Below are 19,057 nucleotides of genomic sequence, written 5' to 3'. Positions count from 1 at the left end.
AATGACTAATTGAAAGAATAGGTAGAAAACAAACAGAGAATAATACCAAAATGTCTAACATAAGTATGATTAAGGTTTCAGAATGCAAAGATAGAGAAAATAGGACACAAAGAAAAATTAGAATAAGAATTTCCAATTTTTTCCCAAACTTGTTGAAAGACATAACCTTATAGATTGAAAAGGATCAGCAAAAGAAAAACATTGAAAGCAGCCAGAAAAAGACACCATGTGACATATAGAAAATCCATCATATGAATGGTGAAAAGTGAAAGTCAAAGTGTTAATTGCTCAGTCTGTCTGACTCTTTGTGACCCTATGGACTGTAGTCTATCAGGCTCCTCTGTCCATGGGATTCTCCAGGCAAGAATACTGGAGTGGGTAGCCATTCCCTTCTCCAGGGGATCTGTGAATGGTACTAATAGTAAATGTGAAAAACCAGTAAGTTAAATTTCATTCTGGAATCTATAATCCATCTTAATGACCTTGAGCAGGACATTTAGTTTCTAGTAAGAATCAGTTTTATTTCCTCTGAAATTAGGCATTTTAAAAAAATAGGTTAAGTGCTGTGTGATAATAGATAAGTCTTGATAACTTGTTATGACTGTATCATGATATGCCACCTTTCTTGAGTTTGAAGGGAAAAAAGAGAAAGAGAATGTCATTGTAATATCCCTACCTTTTTCATCTTTTAAAATGTAAAGATATGTTAAAGTTATTTGAAGAAATCTTAACTGCTATTGCCTGTTCATGTCTGTTATTCTTCATAACAGAGCAGATTGAATTTTGATATAAATTATCTTTTCATTATATAATTTCTTTATATGTTTAATAATTTTATTTTTATTATTTTATTTTTTTAATTTATATTTTGGCCTTGCCATGTGGCTTGTGGGATCTTAGTTCCCCAACCAAGGATCAAACCTGGGCCCACAGTAGTAAAAGCAGGGATTCTTAACCACAGGACCACCAGGGAATTACATATTTTTATTAATTTTAAGTTCAAATTTATGGACAGTAAAATAGCATCATTCTGTGATTTAAATGTATAGGAAAAATAAATTTATTAAGTTTTCCAACCTCTATTTCTGGCAGTTGAGTGAAAATGCAAATCTTCAAAATAAAAGTGAAATTAAATGGAGGGAGGAGGGAGGAGGGTTCAGGATGGGGAACACATGTATACCTGTGGCGGATTCATTTTGATATTTGGCAAAACTAATACAATTATGTAAAGTTTAAAAATAAAAAAAAATAAATAAATCCCTCTCTGTTCTTACCTTCCTCATCAGCAAGATAATTCTTCTTTCATGGTGCTGAGGAGTAACATATGTGAAATATGGCCAAATTCTAAGATAGAAAGCATATACTTTAATATTTGCTTATCATTATTATAAAAGTATTTATAATACTTTTTTGTATTTTTTGAATATTAAGAAAACACAAGAGAGAAAAAATAAAAATAACTTTTATTTTCACAAGCTATGGTGATATTTTGGTGCATTAAAAATTTCTTTTTAGTTCACCAGTACATAATCTTTTCTTTTTTTAGATAGAAGTAGCGGGATATGTAAAGAATTTATGAATATTGATGACCTTTGGATTATGAAAAAGTGCTAATTTAATTTTAGATTCTGCTTTTTTTTTTTTTAACTTTCATGTGTTCAGTCACTAAATCATGTCTGATTCTTTGTGACCCTATGGACTGCTGCACTCCAGGCTTCCCTGTCCTTCACTATCTCCCAGAGTTTGCTCAGACTCATGTCCATTCAGTCCATTATGCCATCCAGTCATCTCATCCTCTGTCACCCCCTTCTACTCCTGCTCTCAATCTTTCCTAGAATCAGAGTCTTTTCCAGTGAGTTGGCTCTTTGCATCAGGTGGCCAAAGTACTGGAGCTTCAACCTCAGCATCAGTCTTTCCAATGAATAGTCAGGATTTATTTCCTTTAGGATTGACTGGTTTGGTCTCCTTTCTGCTCAAGGGACTCTCAAGAGTCTTCTCTAGCACCACAGTTCGATAGCGTCAATTCTTCAGCACTCAGTTTTCTTTATGGTCCAACACTCACATTTGTACATGACTACTGGATAAACTATGGGCTTCCCTGGTGGCTCAGAGGTTAAAGCGTCTGCCTCCAATGCAGGAGACCCGGGTTTGATCCCTGGGTTGGGAAGATCCTCTGGAGAAGGAAATGGCAACCCACTCCAGTATTCTTGCCTGGAGAATCTCATGGACGGAGGAGCCTGGTAGGCTACAGTCCATGGGGTCTCAAAGAGTCGGACACGACTTCACTTTCACTGGATAAACTATAGCTTTGACTATATGGACCTTTGTTGGTAAAGTGTTGTCTCTGCTTTTTAATACACCATCTAGCTTTGTGTTGATTTTCCTTCTAAGGAGCAAGTGTCTTAATTTCATGGCTGCAGTTATACCCAAAGTCACATTTGTCCAGTACAATAAATCACTTCCTCTAATTTCCAACTATACTTATTACAATAAGTGGCCAGCCTTCTTTCTTGCTTCTTAGGACAGACTTGAAGAATTCATCATGTAAGGAATCCATAAAGACAAATATTGGATTTGGACCATAAACAAATCTCCTGTCTTCTAATGAAAGTAATACCTTGCCTACAGTCATTAAACAAATCATTTTGTTTTAAGATTTTTTTGATGTGGACCATTTTTAAAGGTTTGTTGAATTTATTACACTATTGCTTCTATTTTATATTTTGGATTTTTGGCTATGAGGCATGTGGAATCTTACCTGCAGGGATCAAACCTACACCCCCTGTATTGGAAGGTGAAGTCTTAACCATTGGACCTCCAGGGAAGTTCCTAAGGAAATCATTTTAAACACAGAGTTTTCCAGAAGAGTTGGAGAAACATGGTGTCAGAGTCCCGGGACAAAGTGCATTTTACACTCTACACTTTACATTTCACCTCCAGCAGGTAAGTTTTGATATTTGTTCAAATTCTGACCATGTAAAGACAGAAGCTAGTGGCTTTCCATTTGTGGGCAGGCTGTAAGAGACCTCCATGTTATCTGCTTTTTTTTTTCTGTTAAGGGACCTCCAAGGGAGAAAAAAAAAAAATCATGGATTTAAAAAAAAAAAAAAGATGGAAAAGGCCCTTAAAATATAGCAAGATGAATAAGTGGGCCGTGGGGACATCCTTTAACTGGGCAATGAAACACTTAGGTTGTTTCTACGTGAGCCCTGAGCTCAGTAGGAATTAATGTTACCAGCCAGGAAAAATACACTTTAAAATTTTACACCTTCTTATGCTATGAAAACCCTGGATTGTTTGATATTGAGACTCCTACCTGCAGTGCTGCCTGTGTTTCTGTGTGCCATGCACCTGATGTGTACTGTAGGGAGATTCTATGAGCTCCAAGGAGGGCAGCAGGTCCATGGAGGGTACACTGAAGCCCATTCCTTTCACAAGAAGCAGGGTTCTTCCTAGAGGGCTCCATTCAGCTGCTGTTGCTACAAGCCCATATGTTGTATGGAGGATATCCTGGTCAAGGGGAAGCACCCTCAAGGCAAGATATGTAGAAATTTACAAGCCACTGTCCCTCCTAGGTTACTTATTGGAGCAGAGTCTTGCAGGGGTCATTTTTTTGTTTGTTTTTTCTCATATGACTTTACTACCTATCAGTTTTACTGTTTTCAGGGAACTCAGTCTAAACACTATGGGTTAGCTTTTAATCACCAAAACTTCAGTAAGAAGTGGTTTGTGAGCTCAGAAGAAAATAATACAGAATAGATTTTAGAAAAGAAAAACATTTACATATGCATAGATGCTTTGTTTTATTTTACCTATCTATTTATCCATCCATTTATTTTTGCTTTTCTCTGTGCTGCGTGCTCAGTCGCTTTAGTCACGTCTGACTCTTTGTGACCCTATGGACTGTAGTCCACCAGGCTTCTCAGTCCATGGGATTTTCCTGGCAAGAATACTGGAGCGGGTTGCCATTTCCTCCTCCAGGGGATCTTCATGACCCAGAGATCGAATCCACATTTTCTGAATTGCAGGCAGATTCTTTACCACTGAGCCACCATCTATTTATCCATCCATCCTTTTACTTTTGCTTTTTTCACGTGGTCCTACCTAAATTTTCTTCCTCTTGGTACAGAGTTAGCACTAAGTTATGCTGGACAAAATCTGGTGGTCCATGTCATGTCTTGCTTTTTTTATTAATGAGAATCATTAGGAATTAGTAGTTTCTTCTAATTGAAATCCCCAAAATATAGAAGATAAAACTGTAATATTATTTAAAAAGTCCTCACAAAGCATAACCAATAATAATCACAGGTGAACAATGCTTTTTTGTCATTTGAAATATAGAAGAGATGATATACCAGCACATATCATATATATACATATATATGCATACACAGATATACACACATGCACATACATATGTAGGTACATATATATTAATACATACATGGGCTTCCCAGCTGGCTCAGTGGTAAAGAATCTGCCTGCAAGGCAGGAGACACAGGAGATGCAGGTTCAATTCCTGGGTTGGGAAGATCCCCTGGAGGAGGAAATGGCAACCCATTTCAGTATTCTTGCCTGGGAAATCCCATGGACAGAGGAGCCTGGAAGGCTACAGTCCCTGAGGTCATAAAGAATCAGACACGGCTGAATGACTGAGCGTGCACGATATGCATATATACATTGAGTTAAGCCTGATGTGACCATTTAAATTAGAATTGCTTGAGTGAAGAAGAAACAAAATACCTAAACCAATGCCAGCTTCCAAAGACTCTTAGGTCATCTGGTCCCCTGGGGCTCAGCTGTCAAAATTTCCAAAGCCCCCAGGCGATGATCAGGTAAAGACAGGACTGTGAGATACAAGACTCTTATAGCTCATTTTCTCCTTGAATGACCTTGTTACTTCCTCTTTCTTGTCTCCCTCCTCCTCCCAACCTCCTTTCCTGGCCCTGTTTTAATTTACTTATTTATCTATTTGTATGGGGCTTCCCTGGTGGCTGAGATGGTAAAAAACCCACCTGCAATGCAAGAAACTTTAGTTTGATCCCTGGATTGGGAAAATCCCCTGGAGAAGGGAATAGCTACCTACTCCAGTACTCTTGCCTGGAGAATTCCATGGAGAGAGGAACCTGTCGGGCTACAGTCCACGGGATCACAAAGAGATGGACACTGAGCATGTGTGCATATATTAGAAAGAATAAGAAGAAAGAATTGGTACTTAGAGGTCAAATGTTACCATGATAGCAACAACCACCACAAAACATTAAAATATGTGGCATTAGATGTTGATGGAGTGTTGAAAGAAGAGGAAATGTGATCAGATCTTCAAAGGTATTGTCTGGCATTAGAAATGGCAACCCACTCCACTATTCTTGCTTGGAAAGCTCCATGGACAGAGAAGCCTGGCTATCTAGAGTCCACAGGGTTGCAAAGTTGGACATGACTCAGTGACTGAACACACACAGAGTCATGGCAACACTCAGGTAAACTTCTCTCCTTTACCTCCAGACACAGTGCCCTTTGGAGGTCTCCTCACCTCTGACTGAAATTATCTAGTTGTAAACTAATCATGGCACCCCACTCCAGTACTTTTGCCTGGAAAATCCCATGGACGGAGGAGGCTGGTAGGCTGCAGTCCATGGGGTCGCTACAGTCGGACACGATTGAGCGACTTCACTTTCACTGTTCACTTTCATGCATTGGAGAAGGAAATGGCAGCCCACTCCAGTGTTCTTGCCTGGAGAATCACAGGGATGGGGAAGCCTGGTGGGCTGCCGTCTATGGGGTCGCACAGAGTCGGACACAAACTGAAGTGATTTAGCAGCAGCAGCAGCAAACTAATCATGAAAAAACCTCAGCAACATTCATAGTGAGGAACATTCTATTAAAAGAAGTAGGGAATGGAGGAGGGGTTGTGGTCTTCAAAATGATCAGTGTCATAGAAGACAGAGAAGTTGTGGAAATGTTTCAAATGAAAGGAAATGAAAGATGAGGAAGCAAAGACAGTACCTGCCCTTCACCAGGTTGCCATGCTGGAGGAAAAGAAGACGTTAAAAAGGGCACTAATCGGTCAGCTGACAAACTTGGAATAAGGGCAGTTAATGTTTGTATCAATGAGGAGATGATCGGAGAGTCGGGGACTGGATTAATGGTGTTTCTGTGCCTCCAACCACACTGAGGTGTTAGATCACTGCTGAGTTTTCTGGTTGATCAAACCCTTGACTTTGTTTTATGGGGACAGGAAGTGAGCATTGGAGTGGGAAGAGATGAAAGAAGAATCAGAAACTTCTAATTAGTTTTTGGCATGAGTAAGGACGAAGCCTTCCTCTTGCAGCAATAGAGCCTATATTGAACAAAACATTTAACTTACAGCAGTTGTATCAGCAGTTAAGAAAACTGACCCAAGACTGTTTTCAAAGAGTAACTAGCTGTCCTAGGATATGTGCTAAGAATTGTCTTTTCTTTTATTGTTATTTAACTGCATCTGTAAAGAAGCTGTTTCAGGAGACTTCTATCTTTGTGCCTTACTTTGTCATTGTTGTTCATTCTCTAAGTTGTGTCCATCTCTCTGCAACCTTACGGACTGCAGCACGCTTCACTGTCCTTCTGCCTCCCAGAGTCTGCTTCAAACTCATGCCCATTGAGTCAGTTACACTATCTAAGTGTTTCTTCTCTGCTGCCTCCTTCTCCTTCTTCCTTTTAATAGGACCTAAAATCACACAATTGTGGTTGTTATATTAAAACAGTTAAGTCTTCTCTTTACCTTCTTGTTCAAATACTGCTTATATTTTGCTTAAATAAGCTTGCATGCTATATGGTTAGGAAATGACATTCCTGTCTACCACAGCTATGCTGATCATTTTCCTTGCCCTCTGCTCTCATTTTTTATTTATTTTTGAGAATTTAGTAGTTATCTACAACATTAATTAGGCTCATATTTACTCAGTGAATATACTAATTCATATTTGTGTCACTATTTTTGAGGGGCCACTATATGAAAGAAGCTTTGATGTCGTTTGAAACAGATATATATACCTTATCATCAAGGAACTTATGGATTCATGAATAGACACTTGAAGAAACGTCAGATTATTAAATACATATAATTCCAGGTGCTGAGAAGATGCACAAGAAAATAGAAATAATGATAGACCAGATAATTAATATGGGAGACAGACAAAGAAGATCAAACCTAAGATTTTTTTTTAGGTGTAAAACTATTTTATTATGTAAAATTTAAATAGTGAGTTGGCAGTGCTAAATATTTCTCAAAGAAAATATATTATTTTTGATACAATTATGCTTAAAATGACTTGTTATATAGAGTCATAACAATGCAAATAAGACATCTACTAGGTTAAAATGCAGGATTAAAAAAAGCCAAAAGTGCTATAGTGATAATTATCTTTAAAACATGCATTTTTAAAGTGACTGTAGAATAAGGAAACAATTTTATAAATTAGAAAGTAACAAAGAAATGTAAACAAAAGATGTTGCAACTTAAAAAAAATGCTTACATATGGTTTTAAGGATAATTTCATTCAACCCATCAAGGAAATATATATACTATATTCAGAACTCTTCCAGAAAATGGAAATGAAGGGAAATGTTTCAGTGCATTTAGCAAACTAGCATAGCCACAACACAATATTGTTTTGAAAAGTTAATGTAAATCTAAGTCTATATATTGTTATAGATGAAAAGTACTTTAAAATAACAGAAATTAATCCTTTAAGAAGAATATTCTTAATTAAAAAGCATTATTTCTGCCACTAATATAAGATTGATGTTATATTAAAGTGGAACATGAATAAAGAGGTAAACATAATTTTCATTTCTGATTAGAAAATTGACAGAGACAGTAACTGTATTATTTTTATTCACCATTGCAGGCTCAGTGTTTTAACATATTAAGTATCAATAAATAGCTAATAAATAAATTAGATAATTAATATCAGATGTATTGGGGACTTTGATAGTATTCAAATCCGTTCCTGACATATTTAGATCACAGTCTCATTTTATGAATACTGCTTATATAAATCCAACAGTCAAACTCATATTTAAAGATGAAATCTTGGAGGTATAAAAATCAAGACTAAAATATGGATAAAAATCAAGAATAAAATATGCAACCAGTATCTTTTAACATTGGCATAGACATATTAGTCACTATATTGAGAGTGAAAACACAATTTTTTTGGTAAATTAAATTATTATCTAGAAAATCTATAAGTAAAAATAGAACCTATTAGACATAATAGAAGATTAGCCTAATAGACATTTGAATATGGATATAAAAAACTTTTCCATATGTTAGAGCTTGAAAATCCTACAGAACGAAATTGACCATATGCTGAGGATGTATGAGAAAACCCTATGAAGTCTTACAGATGGGTATAATTTAGAGAATATAAAAAAGAGCCATAAAATAACATGTAAATTGGTGCTAAACATGGAGTTGTACAAAACCCTAAAATATCTGGCATTGGCTTACTACAGTGTGGTGGGTGGTAAGGAATATGATGGCATGTAGGAGAAGATGGTGCAAAATATTTGGGAGGCAATCTTTAGGTTACCTAAGATATTTGTGATCAAGAGGAAAAGACCAGAAAATAAGGGCTAATCATGGATTTCAGTAGCTATTAGCAGTCTTTGGCAAGGTATCACAAGAAAGAGATTAGCTCTAGAAAGAACAGCCAGTTTGCAAGCAGGATGAAAAAGAAAGAGAAAAATGCCAGAAAGTTGGGGGCTTGCAAATGTTGGGGAAATGGACTACTTACAAGCTCCAGATTGTAAGAGATACCATTGCTGAAAGTGGGGTCCGGTTGCTTGCTGCTCAAAAGCTAGTAAAGAAGCAGGGATGGTGGAAAAGAAAATTTGCTTTATTCTGGATGCCTACAACCCAGGGGGAAGGGGAGAGCAGACATCTGTCCAAAGGCTGACGACTCCCCTCCCACACAGGTGGGGGGCAATAGCTTTTATAGACGGAGTGAGGGGGCTTCATGCATAACAGCACAGTCAGATCTGACAGTCATCTTGAAATCAGTCATCTTTGGTCTGACCAGCATCATCTTGGTTATTTTAGGTAGTTAGTCTTCAGTTCCAGGGTCACTTTGCTCCCATTTCTTTGAGGCCAGTTCTCAGAACTGTGGAGGCTTATATCTTGGCCACAGTCTATTCATCATGTAGTTAACTTCTTCCACCTGATGGGGGTTTGAGTATCTATAAGACAGCTCATGGGATATGGCCCAGAATACTGTCTATACCCATTGAGAAGGAACTATACTTGTTGTTCAGTCACTAAGTCATGTCTGACTCTTTGCGACCCCATGGACTGCAGCAAGTTAGGCTTCCCTGTCCTTCACTATCTCCTGGAGTTTACTCAAACTCATGTCCATTGAGTCGATGATACCATCCAACCATCTCATCATTTGTCGCCCCCTTTTCTTTCTGCCCTCAATCTTTCCCAGCATTAGGATTGTTTCCAATGAGTATGCTTAATGACTACATCATTATTATTTGGTATCCTTTGGCTGGTTTATTTTGTTTCTGTATTTTCTCACTTCTCTGGTTAAACATATTCTTTGGATAAAGTTTTTGCATAGACAAAAGGCAGGCTGAGGATGTGGTGGGGGCGGGGAGGACCATAAGATCCTGCTGTTTCAATACCATTGTTAAGTTAAATGTGTCTTTGAAATACAAAGCCTCCTTATAATTCAGCATTATGTGAAATTTGTGTGTCTAAACTTGAGTAAGGGTTTATAGAGATTCAACACAGTTTCTGTTAAGTTCAGAAAGAAAACAATGTAGGCACCTGATAAAAAATACATAAATCATAGTATATCCATATTTTGGAATACCATGGGACAATTAACAGGAATAAAATACATTCTGTAGAAAACAACATGATGCACCTTAAAAATAGAATGTGAAGTTTAAAAGTCAGTAACAGTAGATCGTACCTGCCATATGATTTCACTCAGAGGAAATTCCAGAAAGAACAAAACTACAGAGACAGAGAACAGATCCCTGGTCCCCTGGGGCCGTGACTGGACAGAGTGGGAACTGCGTGCTGGGGCCTGGGAAACCTGAGGAAGGGAGGACACTCCTCTGAATGTGGTCGTCCATCGTTGTTATTTAGCTGCTCAGCCCCAGGGACTGTAGCCCACATGGCTTTCCCAGGCAAGAACACTGGAGTGGGAAGCCAGTTCCTTCTCCAGGGGATCTTCGTGACCTAGGGATTGAACCCACGTCTCCTGCATCGACAAGTGGATTCTTTACTGCTGAGCCACCAGGGAAGCCTCTTGTTACAAAGAACCACTCAACATGCCTTGAACACAAGCCCCTGTGCCTTTTTAGATGTTTCTTCCTCAATATATTTTTTCTTCTTTATGTGATGAACTCCCTCTTATCATCCATGCTCAGCTCAGATGTGACTTCTACGTAACCATGTAAGATCAATCAGAAGCTCCTTCATTACTTCTCCTTTCCATAACTCTTTGTACCAAGTTCTATATTTTAAATATCTAAGTGTTTTTTCTGTCTCTTTTAATAAATTCTGCTCCTTTAGAATTGTGTCTTATTTTTGAAACTTTGTAAGCATCCAGTTAAAATCCCCAACAAATAAAACATAATCAATACATGTATTTTAAGTTGTAATTTCTGATTTCCTTAGAACAATTTTTACTAAAGAGACTTCTGTTTTTTTAAATTTCCTTTTCTTTTTAAGAAGATCCTGTCAAATCATCCTTTGTAGCCTTCACTTGTACTGTATTTTTTGCTAGCAGACTCTCAAAAACCTTCTTTTGAAATGGGAATAAATAATTCTTATCCTTGAGAATAAGCATTCTTAAATACCCTAAAGAGAGTCTTTTTGTTAAATAACCTTATATATTTTGCAGAGAGAGTTATAATTGAGAAACAATTTGTTTCTACTATTTGACTTCATCTTAGTCTGTGTCCTATAGTAGAGTCCACACTGCTTGAAATTACTGGAGGTAATTTTGTACAGTATCATCACATCTCATAACAAGAAATGCCTAGTTTCCATTTCTCTAAAACTTTTTCATCACATTTAGATTTCTTTAATGTTAATTCTTTCTCGCCCTTCTCCAGCCTCCTCATACAGACAGGCATACTTGCCCAAACGGCTAAAACTCACTTTAGCCACTGTTGATAGGGTGAAGTAATTACACACCACAATTTTGTTAATACATCATGGTAATCATGCTAGCTGCCTTAATAATGGCACTATTTCTAAGAAATCCTCAGTGGGAGAGTTTCTTGTTAATGATAATTAGACCAGCAATGCATAGGGTTGGTATATTTTATAAAACCTTCAGAGGTTAAGGAAGACTTACCAGCTCCTTTGAGATTAAAAGGTGATTTAGACATGGTGAGAGCAGTCAGAAACTTCCTAACTAATCCTCGTTAGTGACCTATTATTAAGAGGAGAATCTTTGCCCCATTTTCCAGTTATCCTCTTAGAAAATCTATAGCCTTTTCTTTTTTAGTAGATGGAGCAATGGAGTTTAGTAGAAATTACTCAAAGGAAATAACTTTTCCAGACAAAAAGTAAATGAGCTAGATTTGAATTCACATCTGTCTAATAATCAAACATAATGCTTTCTTCTGAGGTATCAGTCTGCCTCTCTGTGACATCCTTTAAAAAAATATGTATATTACAAACCTTTCCAAGCTCATACAAAAGCACAAACAATAATATGAAAAGCAACCTGAATATCAATCAGATGACACATTTTTATCAAAGTTCTGCCTCATTTTCCTGATTGATTTCTATGTCTACCTTCCCTTTTCTTTTGTGATAGTATTCTGAAGCATTTCTTAAGCGTTACGTCTTTTCACGTATATATTTCTTCATTTTCTTTTTAGGATGTGTGTTAAGTTTATTTATTTATTTTTTAATTTAAACTTATTTATTTTAATTAGAGGCTAATTTGGAGAAGGCGATGGCACCCCACTCGAGTACTCTTGCCTGGCAAATCCCATGGATGGAGGAGCCTGGTGGGCTGTAGTCCATGGGGTCACTAAGTCGGACACGACTGAGCAACTTCACTTTCACTTTTCACTTTCATGCATTGGAGAAGGAAATGGCAACCCACTCCAGTGTTCTTGCCTGGAGAATCCCAGGGACGGGGGAGCCTGGTGGGCTGCCGTCTATGGAGTCGCACAGAGTCGGACACGACTGAAGTGACTTAGCAGCAGCAGCAGAGGCTAATTACTTTACAATATTGTATTGGTTTTGCCATACATTAAAAATAAAGTTTTTCTTTATAATGATGCCTTTATTATACCAAAGTTAACAATGGTTCTTTGGTATAAGCTGCCACTGCAGGAGACCTAGTTTAGATCCCTAGATCAGGAAGATCCCCTGGAGGAAGAAATAGCAAACCACTCCAGTATTCTTGCCTTGGAAATCCCAAGACTCTACAGGAGTCTTTTGGGCTACAGTCCATGGGGTCATCAAAGGCTAAGACATGACTTAGTAACTAAACAACAACATCAACCTGAAAAATACCTGGGGCTTCCCTTGTCCAGTGGTTAAGAATCCACCTTACAGTGCAAGGGACACCAGTTCAATCCTTGGTCTGGTAAGATCCTACATGCCTGAACTACATGTCTAGAACCTATGCTCCACAAGAGAAGCCACGGTAATGAGAAGCCTGGGCACCTAAAGTGAGGAAGAGTAGCTCCTGATTGCCATAACTAGAGAAAGCCTGAGCGCGGAAGAATTGATGCTTTTGAACTGTGGTGTTGGAGAAGATGCTTGAGAGTCCCTTGGACTGCAAGGAGATCCAACCAGTCCATCCTAAAGGAGATCAGTCCTGGGTGTTCATTGGAAGGACTGATGCTGAAGCTGAAACTCCAGTACTTTGGCCACCTCATGCAAAGAGTTGACTCATTGGAAAAGACTCTGATGCTGGGAGGGATTGGGGGCAGGAGTAGAAGGGGACGACAGAGGATGAGATGGCTGGATGGCATCACTGACTCGATGGACGTGAGTCTGAGTGAACTCCGGGAGTTGGTGATGGACAGGGAGGCCTGGCGTGCTGCGATTCATGGGGTTGCAAAGAGTTGGACATGACTGAGCGACTGATCTGAGAGAAAGCCAGAGTGCAACAACAAAGACCCAGCCCAGCAAAATAATAAATAAATAATTAAATCTTTAAAAAAATCTACAAAAATTTTTTTCTTTGAGTCAGTATCCATAGAGTCCACACATCATATTTACTTGACACCTAAGACTTTTAGAAGCTAGAGCAACTTCCCCCTCCCCCATTCCATTCATTCTATTTATACACGTAAACATTGCTGTTGGTTCTAGAGGCTTGATTAAATTCAGCTCCAGGTTCAAAATGCTTTTTTCTTCTAAAAATCCATCTCAAGCAGTTGTGCGCTTCATACAATTGCCCCATTTTTAGAGATACTGAGGTTTATAATTTTCAGGTGCTGAAATCCTGATCTTTTCGTCGACAAATTTCTCATCCATTTCTCATCCCACTGTGGATCTCATCACAGGGGAACTGATTCATTAGGTGTTGCAAAACGGTAATTTTCTAATTTTGTCATTCCTTACACCTCTATTGGCTACCTTCTGTAAAAGATAAATGCATCATATCAAATAGTAGCCTTGTGTGAATGAGAGTGTGTATGGAAAAGTCAGAATAAATATTTAACTTTCTCTTTTGGTTGATAATGTTCCATTTTCAGTGCACAGAGTCGGTGCCCTAGATATCTTCTCTGCCCTCTCTCTTTCATATCATTGTGAACTTATAGGTCTTTACATATTCAATATATTTAAATAAATTATTCTTTTTGATGCTAAAGTTGTTCTGTCTCTGGCTCTTGGCTGATGAGACATCTTCATGCTGCCTTCTCTGTCTTTCATGTTTAACCCATCCGTCTTTGATCACATTCGTGTTTTCTGGCACAAGATGCTTCTATGCTCAGCATGTTTATTTCCCACTTTACAACTGGAATTAGCCATGACTCTAAGGAACCCTCGTTCACTTCAGTGGAGAATGGCATTTGGAAAACACAATCTGGGTGCTAGGGCTCTTCATTGCTGTTGAGTTATCCTTGGTTCTGGACATTTCAGGGGACAGAGCTAGTACAGAGCTGTTTAAGATAAAACAGCAATTTATACAGATATTTCCAACATTCTGAATCCAGATGTTTGCTTGATTTCTTTGATTTTGTACTTACATGCTTTTATCATCCACTGAAGTATTTGTTCTTAACAATATTATGTGATTTTTTGTGTGTCATCTGGAAATACACATATGATTCTAAAAATAGCATATATATTACTGCTAACAGACTTCTGAATCTTTCAAGATATGTTTACAGTTTTTATATGTTCTTAGAATATCTTCCTCTGTGAACATCTGCAGATGTTCATGTCACATATTATGTTCTACGTGTGTGTGCCCGTTAGTTGCTCAGTCATGTCCAACTGTTTGCTACGTCCTGGACTACAGCCCACCAGACTCTTCTGTCCATGGAATTCTCCAGGCAAGCGTCCTAGTTTGGGGTGCCATTGCCTTCTCCAGAGGACCATTCCCACCCAGTGTTCAAACCCAGGTCTCTTACGTCTCCTATATCGCAGGCAGATTCTTTGACGTCTGAACAACCAGGGAAAACCCCAACTATGTTCTATAGTCACTTGAAATGTGTTCACAGGTAAACTGTATAATACGATATACTCAGAGAAGTCTGCTATTCTTTGCTAGTTCCTGTAACATACACTCTCCTTCAGAGTAGGTTAGTATTTTTATTAGGTAATCATTTTATTGCTCTAACCACCTATTCATGGACCAATGCCAAATTACTATTCTTTTTTTTTAATAGGATTTTTCTGTCTATTCTTGCTGTTTTATTTTCCCATATAAATGTTATAATCAACTTCTGCAACTAAAGAAGAAAAAAGCTACTATTTTTATTGGAAATTACAACACTTTTATATTAACCCGGCATAACTGAGATCTTTAGGATGTGTTTTCGTATGTCATATTTTTTGTACATTTTCAAGTCCACATTTCTGCCTTTCAGAAATATTTTAGGATTTTCTTCATTAGAATTTTCTACATGTATTTTAAAGTATAGGCTTAGATATTTTATTCTTTTGTGTTATTAAGTGAATTTCCTCCTTTTATATCTTCCAATTAATATTTTATAGATATGATATCTGTTTCAGTATCTGCATTTTACATGCTACTGTAATTATTCTCTTATTTTTTCTAATGGGTTTCCATTTCATTCTTTTGATTTTTATAATAGGCAATCATATCATCTGTGAATAGAGATAACTACCTCTCCTTTATAGGTTTTTTGCCTTTAATTTCTACTTTTAAATAACTCTTTCACATTTTTGTTAAAGAGTACTGGTAACAGTGGATAATCTTGTCTTGTTCAAGACTTCATACATGTATGAAAGATTAGACGTTCAATTGTGTTCCATTCTTTCCAACCCCGTGGACTGTAGCCTGCCAGGCTTCTCTGTCCCTGGGATTTTCCAGGCCAAAATCCTGAAGTGGGTAGCCATGCCTTTCTCCAGGGAATCTCCCCATAACAGGGATTGAACCCTGGTATCCTGCTTTGCAGGTGGATTCTTTACCATCTGAGCCACCAGGGGAAGCCGCCAAGACTTCATAGCAATGCCTTTAAATATCAATGAGATATCACCTCACACTTGTCAGAACAGCTATCACCAAAAACTCTACAAATAAATATTGGCAAGGATGTGGTGAAAGAGAACACTTGTGCACTATTGGTAGGAGGTAAATTTGTGCAGTTACTATGGAAAACAGTAAGGGGGATCCTCAAAAAATTAAAAATAGTACTACCATATAATCCAGCACTTTGAGTCCTGAGTATACACCCAGATAAAACAAAGTGCTAATTTGGAAAGAAAGATACATGTACTCCAATGTTTATAGCAACACTATTTACAGCAGCCAGTACATGTGTGCATACGTGCTCACTCAGTCATGTCTGACTCTTTCCGATCCAGCTCAGTCACTCAGTCGTGTCTGACTCTTTCCGATCCAACCCCACAAACTGTGGCGTTGCGGGCTCCTCTGTTCATGGAGTTTTCCAAGCAAGAATACTGAAGTGGCTTGCCATCTCCTACTCCAGGGGATCTTTTCAACCCAGGAAGTGAAACTGCATCTTCTACATCTCTTGTGTTGCAGATTTCTTTAGTTGAGCAACCAGGGAAGGCCTTTTAACCCAAGTGTGTCCATCAGCAGAGTAATAGATAAATGGGATATATACATAGTGGAATATATATATGTATGTATACTACATGTATAATATTATATACATATATTGGAATATTATTCAGCCATAAAAAGAACGAAATTCTACCACTTGTAACAACATGGGTAGGTTTACAGAATATTATGCTTAGTGAAATAAGTCAAATGGGGAAAAACAAATACTTTCTTATATCACTTATATGTAGAATCTAAAATTAAGAAATGGAGTAGCCACTATAGTCAACAAAAGAATCCAAAATTCAGTACTTGAATGCAATCTCAAAAACGACAGAATGATCTCTGTTCATGTTCAAGGCAAACTATTCAATATTACAGTAATCCAAGTCTATGCCCCAACCAGTAATGCTGAAGAAGCTGAAGTTGAATGGTTCTATGAAGACCTACAAGACCTTCTAGAACTAACACCCAAAAAAGATGTCCTTTTCATTATAGGGGATGGGAATGCAAAAGTAAGAAGTCAAGAAACACCTGGAGTAGCAGGCACATTTGGCCTTGGAGTACAAAACAAAGCAGGTCAAAGGCTAACAGAGTTTTGCCCAGAGAACGCAGTGGTCATAGCAAACACCCGCTTCCAAAAACACAAGAGAAGACTCTACACATGGAAATCAACAGATGGTCAACACCGAAATCAGATTGATTATATTCTTTGCAGCCAAAGATGACAGTCATCAAAAACAAGACCAGGAACTGACTGTGACTCAGATCATAAACTTCTTATTGCCAAATTCAGACTTATATTGAAGAAAGTAGGGAAAACCCCTAGACCATTCAGTTCAGTCACTCAGTCATGTCCGACTCTTTGAGACCCCATGAGCTGCATCACAACAGGCCAAATCCCTATCTATTATACAGTGGAAGTAAAAAATAGATTCAAGGGATTATATCTGATGGACTGAGTGCCTGAAGAACTATGGACGGAAGTTCATGACATTGTACAGGAGGCAGTGATCAAGACCATCCCCAAGAAAAAGAAATGCAAAAATGCCAAATGATTGTCTCATGAGGCCTTACAAATAGCTGAGAAAAGAAGAGAAGCAAAAGGCAAAGGAGAAAAGGAAAGATATACCCATCTGAACGCAGAGTTCCAAAGAATGACAAGAAGAGATAAGAAAGCCTTCCTCAGTGATCAAAGCAAAGAAATAGAGGAAAACAATAGAATGGGAAAGACTAGAGATCTCTTCAAGAAAATTAGAGATACCAAAGGAACATTTCATGCAAACATGGGCACAATAAAGGACAGAAATGGTATGAACCTCATAGAAGCAGAAGATATTAAGAAGAGGTGGCAAGAATACACAGAAGCACTGTACAAAAAAGATCTTCATGACCCAGCAAACCACGATGGTGTGATCACTCACCTGGAGCCAGACATCCTGGAATGTGAAGTCAAGTGGGCCTTAGAAAGCATCACAATGAACAAAGCTAGTGGAGGTGATGGAATTCCAGTTGAGCTCTTTTAAATCCTGAAAGATGATGCTGTGAAAGTGCTGCACTCAATATGCCACCACATTTGGAAAACTCAGCAGTGGCCACAGGACTGGAAAAAGTCAGTTTTCATTCCAATCCCAAAGAAAGGCAATGTCAAAGAATGCTCAAACTACCGCACAATTGCATGCATCTCACACACTAGTAAAGTAATGCTCAAAATTCTCCAAGCCAGGCTTCAGTAATACATGAACCATGAACTACCAGATGTTCAAGCTGGATCTAGAAAAGGCAGAGGAACCAGAGATCCAATTGCCAACATCCACTGGATCATTGAAAAAGCAAGAGAGTTCCAGAAAAACGTCTACTTTTGCTTTATTGACTATGCCAAGGCCTTTGACTGTGTGGATCAGAACAAACTATGGAAAATTCTTAAAGAGATGGGAATACCAGACCACCTGACCTGCCTCCTGAGAAATCTGTATGCAGCAACTGTAAGAACTGGACATGGAACAACAGACTGGTTCCAAATAGGGAAAGGAGTACGTCAAGGCTGTATATTGTCACCCTGTTTATTTAACTTATATGCAGAGTGCATCATGTAAAATGCTGGGATGATGCACAAGTGGGAATCAAGATTTCCAGGAGAAATATGAATAATCTCAGATGTGCAGAAGACCCCACACTTATAGCAGAAAGCAAAGAAGAACTAAAGAATCTCTTGATGAAAGTGAAAGAGGAGAGTTGCAAAAGTTGGCTTAAAGCTCAACATTCAGAAAACTAAGATCATGGCATCTGGTCCCATCACCTCATGTCAAATAGATGGGGAAACAATGGAAACAGTGAGAGATTTTATTTTTGGGGGCTCCAAAATCACTGCAGATAGTGATTGCAGCCACAAAATTAAAAGATGCTTGCTCCTTGGAAGAAAAGCTATGATCAACCTCACTTCAGTTCAGTTCAGTTGCTCAGTCATGTCCGACTCTTTGTGACCCCATGGACTGCAGCAGAGCAGGCCTCCCTGTCCATCACCAACTCCCAGAGCATACCCAAACTCATGTCCATTGAGTCGGTGATGCCATCCAACCTCCTCATCCTCTGTCGTCTACTTTTCCTCCTGCCCCAATCCCTCACAGTATTGGGGTGGCCAAAGTATTGGAGTTTCAGCTTCACCATCAGTCCTTCCAATGGACGCTCAGGACTGATCTCTTTTAGGATGGATGTTTGGATCTCCTTGTAGTCAAAGGGACTGTCAAGAGTCTCATCCAACACCACAGTTCAAAAGCATCAATTCTTTGGTGCTCAGCTTTCTTTATGGTCCAACTCTCACA

General features: G+C 38.3%; 1 non-coding gene across 1 annotated transcript; it reads left to right on the top strand.

Moving 5' to 3' along the window:
- The first annotated feature begins 2,095 nt into the window (after nucleotides 1–2,095).
- On the top strand, nucleotides 2,096–2,167 carry TRNAW-CCA. Its single transcript has one exon. It is a non-coding gene; the product is annotated as a tRNA-Trp (tRNA).
- Nucleotides 2,168–19,057: the final 16,890 nt, after the last annotated feature.

The sequence above is a fragment of the Bubalus bubalis genome, chromosome 12, assembly GCF_019923935.1.
Source record: "Bubalus bubalis isolate 160015118507 breed Murrah chromosome 12, NDDB_SH_1, whole genome shotgun sequence".
Taxonomy (NCBI): Eukaryota; Metazoa; Chordata; class Mammalia; order Artiodactyla; family Bovidae; genus Bubalus; species Bubalus bubalis.
Note: the sequence above shows the minus strand (reverse complement) of the source record. Positions and strands in the feature narration are given on the sequence as shown.